Source organism: Orycteropus afer, unplaced genomic scaffold (assembly GCF_000298275.1).
Source record: "Orycteropus afer afer isolate SDZICR_OR568_19922 unplaced genomic scaffold, OryAfe1.0 scaffold00091, whole genome shotgun sequence".
Lineage (NCBI taxonomy): Eukaryota > Metazoa > Chordata > Mammalia > Tubulidentata > Orycteropodidae > Orycteropus > Orycteropus afer.
The window spans coordinates 7,963,835-7,969,191 of record NW_006921678.1 but is presented as its reverse complement, the minus strand read 5'-3'; positions in this window follow the sequence as shown (position 1 = coordinate 7,969,191).

The window sequence follows — 5,357 nt, the reverse complement described above, 5'->3', positions numbered from 1 at the left end:
CTTCCTTCCGAGGAGTGGCTGGTGGGTTTGAACTGCCAGCCTTCTGGTTAGCAGTCAAGTGCTTTAGCCACTATGCTACCAGAGCTCCTCATTCAACCATTAAACATTAAAATAAGTTTTTAAATTTGATTAAAAATTAAAGAATTCACAAAATTAATACAATTTAATTCAAGAGCCTTATTGTCTGGGAACATAAATATGTCCACTGCAGTCCGCAAGTCTCACAGAATAGTAACATCCTATAATAACTAAAACTGATGAGAATTTCTCAATCAACACCTAGTGAAAGAGACACCATTGCTTTTAATCCTTTTTTCTTTGTACTGTGAATAAATTGAAGTAGTATTTTTTTAAAAATTTGCACTCAATATATGCAGTTTTCTTTTTATTTTTCCAGACTAAGTCCCAAATCAAGAATATTTATAATCATAGTCCATTACATCCCAATGAATCCTTCTTTTCAACCAAAGTCCACTTGTCATTCAATCATTCATTCATCAATTATATATGAAGTCTACCATGTGTCAGCATTGTGCTAGACACCAGAAAAGATTAAATGAGACAACAGAGACCTTACTTACTGGTGGACAGCCTTGCAAGTGAGCTATTGCTGGAAAATATGATGGATAATAAAGTGGGGAAGCCTGAGTCAGTTTAGGAGGTCAGAGAGGCTCCATTCCAACCTTTCAGCTCTTGTTCCTGCTATTTCCTAAAAAAAAAAAAAAAAAAAGCTGCCCTCCTATATGAATTCAGTCATGAGCCTTCTCCAACCCTGTGTAATCCTACTACTCAGTAGATCCCTAGGTCTTGCAAATGGTTTGTACTCAGTTATTGGCAGTTTTAACCCACCCACTTGTACTGCAAAACAAAGGCCTGGCAATCTGCGTCTGTTAAGATTACAGATAAGAGAACTCCATAGATCAATTCTACACTGACACACATGCCGTCACAATGGGTTTGGGTTTTTTGTTATTGTTTGCTTTTGTTTCTGTTTTTGTTGTTTTTGTTTAGTGACATTTCCCTTTCTTAGAATCCCAAAGACTGTCTCATATTTATTTATATGTAACTTAAGAATCATTCTATTGTTGTTTTATTTTTTAGCACTTGACTGCTAACCAGAGGACTGGTGGTTCAAACCCACCAGCCACTCCTCGGAAGGAAGATGGGGCAATCTACTTCCGTAGTGATACTGCCTCGGAAACCCAAGAAGGGGTTGTTATGAGTCGGGGCTGACTCGATGGCACATAACAAAAACAACAACAAACAATTTGCTTATTGCTTTTCTGCAGTGGAATTAAAAGCTTTTCTATGACAGAAGCCATATCTTCCATTGCTTTTTCTCTTCTCTAATACCTAATATTTAATAAATGTTTGTTAAAGGAGGCAATAAATAAATAAAAAGATAAAATAATTCTTGCTGTTGATAGGTGCTGTCCACTTGGCTCTAACTCATAGTGACCCTATGTACAACAGAATGAAATACTGAATGGTCCTGCACCATCCTCACAATCCTTGCTATGCTTGAGATCATAGTCACAGCCACTCACTGAGGGTCTTCCCTCAGTGTTACTCATTGCCAATCCATCTCATGGAGATCTGTACCCTTGTGGTGGTTAGCTTTATGTGCAAACTTGGCTGGGCCTAGTTGAGTGGCTGGGCAGCTAAACATAGTTATTTCCCATGGCAAGATTGGTAATTAACTCTGTGGCAGAATCTATTAGAGCAGCTGAGTAGCTGCTTTGGGTATGTGGTCTTCTTCCTGTGCACAAGAAATAGGTTTGAGAATGGTCTCTAGGTCATGGCATGCTTGAACACTGCATGCAGCCGTGTCATTTTTCAGAAGGTTGCCATGCTCTGCTGACTTTGGGACCTTTAATGGACTTAATTAATGTCCTGTCATGTGGTTTAGTAACATCAGGACTGTGCCTTTTTACTTGTCAATCTGGTTTTCAGTCTCAGCAGCCAGTAGCTGTCTGAGTGAAGAAAATCCTCTAGCTTCAGTGAGCTGGGAGCAGGAGGTGGAACTGAAGCCCAAGGTTGAGGGACTTTCACCCAGCCCCTAGAGCCTGACACTTTGAACACACATTTAAAGACTCCAAAAAGTAAGAGAATCAACTCCTGTTTGTTCAAGCCATCTCATTTGTGTTATATGTTCTGTTAGAGCAGTACAGAGGTAACCAAAACACTCCTTTATTCCTGACCCTCTAGTTTACCCAGCATGATATCCTCTTTCAGGGACTAGTCCTGTTAGACAATCTGACCAAAGTATGTGAGACAAAGCCTGACCATTCTTGCTTCTAAGGAGGATTCTGTCTGTACTTCTTCCAAGACATATTTGTTCATTCTTCTGGCAGTCCATGTTATTTTCAGTATTTTTCACCAACAGTACAGTTAAAATGAATCAATTCTTTGGTCTTTCTTATTAGTTGTATACCTCTCACGTGCATATGATGTTATAGATAATACCATGCCTTGGGTCAGACCCACCTCAGTCTTCAAAGTGATATCTTTGCTCTTAAATACTATAAAAATGTCTTTTGAAGTGGATTTGCATACTGCAATATGTCATCTGATGTATTGACAGCTGCTACCATGGGCATTGATGGTGGATCCAAGTAAAATTGAATCCCTGGAAACTTCAATCTTTTCCCAATTTATCATTATCATGATATTGCTTATTGGTCTAGTTGTAAAGGTTTTTGTTTCCTTTAGGTTGAGGTGTAATCAATATTTGAGGCTTTAATGTTTGGTCTTCATCCATGGCTACTTCAAGTCATCTTCACATCCAGCAAGCAAAGTTGTGTCACCTTAAATAGCAGATTGTTAATGAGTCCTCCTCCCAATCCTGATGTCATGTTTTTCATGGTCTTGCAAAATTCTATCATACAATCTCTAGCATCATTTCTATCACCAAGGCCATATTTTCCAGTTACTGGTGATTCTTCTTTGTTTCCAATTTTTGCATTCCAATCACTAGTAATAATCAACATATCTTGGTTGCATGTTTGGTCAATTTCAGTCTGCAGAAGTTGTAAAAATCTTCAATTTCATATGTGGTTTTGGTGGTTGGTATGTACATTTGAACAACAGCAGTATTAAGAGGTCTGCTTTGGAGTGTATTGTTATTATTCTATCATTGTTTTTCAGGATAGATCTTAAAACATTCTTTATGACGATGAGTGTCATGCTATTCCTCTTCAATTTATCAATCCCAGCATAGTAGCTCATATGGTTGTCTGATTCAAAATGGGGGAAAAAAATCAATCCATTTCAGCTCATTAATGCCTAGAATATCAATCTTTATGCATTCCATTTTATTTTTGGTCACTTCCAATTTTCCATACTTTGTATAATCCATGTTCTGATTATTAATGAATGTTTGCAGATGTTTCTTCTCATTTTGAATCTTGCTCTTCAACAGAGAGTAGCTAAAGGAAATGGAAGGAATGACAAAATAAAATGCACTGCCATCGAGTCATATCCGACTCATAGTGACTCTTCCTTGGGTATCCACAGCAGTATCACTACAAAAGTAGAATAAAAGAGCTGAGCAATTTCATGAGCAGCTTGAGAAGACATATTCAGTTATTATAATGAATTGTGCAAAGACCTGGAGTTTGAAAACCAAAATGGAAGAACACACTCAGCATTTCTCAAGATGAAAGTACTGAAGAAAAAATTCAAGCCTCGTGTTGCAATATGGAAAGATTCTATGGCAATATATTGAATGATACATCAAAAGATACAGACAGGAAACATGAAAAGAAGATGGAAGTAATACACAGAGTCACTGTACCAAAAATAATTGGTCAATATTCATCCATTTCAGGAGGTGGCATATGATCAAAAACCAATGGCATTGAAGGAAGAAGTCAAAACTGCACTGAAGGAATTGCTAGAGAAGAAGGATCCAGGAGTTGATGGAATACCCATTGAGACATTTCAACAAACAGATACCATGCTGGAGGCACTTACTTGTCTATGCTAAGTAATTTAGAAGACAGCTTAGCCAAATAATATGAAGAGACATATATTTGTACTATTTCCAAAGAAAAATGATCCCACAGATTGTGGAAATTGTCAATCAATATCATTAATATCACACACAAGTAAAATCTTGCTGAAGATATTTTAGCAGTACATAGACAAAGAGCTTCCAGAAATGCAAGCTGGATTCATAAGAAGATGTGAAATGAGGGATATCATTGCTGACATTTTATGGATCTTGTCTCAAAGCAAAAAATACCAGAAAGATGTTTACTTGTGTTTTATTGACTATGCAAGAGCATTTGATTGTATGGATCATAACAAATTATGATAATATTGAGAAGAATGTGAATTCCAGAACACTTATTGTGTTCATGATGAACCTGTACATAGACAAGGAGACTGTCATTCGAACAGAACAAGGGAATACTTCATGGTTTAAAATCAGGAAGTAAGTGCATCAGAGTTGCATCCTTTCACCTTATTTATTCAATCTGTTTGCTGAGCAAAAAATCCACAAAGGGGGACTATATGAAGAAGAGTGCAGCATCAGGATTGTAATAAGACTCATTAACAACCTGGGATACACAGACAACATGACCTTGCTTACCAAAAGTGAGGATGACTTGAAGCACTTACTGATGAAGATTAAAGTCTATAGTCTGCAGTATGAAGAACACCTCAACATAAAGAAAACAAAAATCCTTACAATGAGAGCAATAACCAGCATCACAATAATTGGAGAAAAGATCAAAATTGTCAGATTTGATATTGCTTGGGTCCACAGTCAACATCCATGGAAGCAGCAGTCAAGAAATCAAACCATGTATTGCACTGGGCAAATTTACTGCAAAAGATGTCTTTAAAGTGCTGAAGAGCAAAGGTGTCTCTTTGAAGACTAAGGTGCATGTAACCCAAGCCATGGTATTTTCAGTCTTCTCATCTGCATTTCAAAGCTGGACAATGAATAAAGAAGACCGAAGAAATCATACTTTTGGGTTGTTGTGTTGGCGAAGAATACTGAAAGTACTATGGACTACCAGAAGAACTAACAAATCTGTCTTATAAGAAGTGCAGCCAGAATGCTCCTTGGAAATGAGAATGGCCAGAGTTTGTCTCACCTACCTTAGTCATGTTGTCAGAAGGGACCATTCCCTGGAGAAGGATATCATGCTTGGTATAGTGTAGGGTCAGCAAAAGAGGGGAAGGTCCTCAATAAGATGGATTGACACAGCAGCTGCAACAATAGGCTCGGGTAGAGGAAAGATTGTGAGGCTGGCACTGGACTGGGCAGTGTTTTGTTCTGTTGTAATAGATTTGCTATGAGTTGGAGACAACTCAATGGCACCTAAAAACAACAACAATGATGA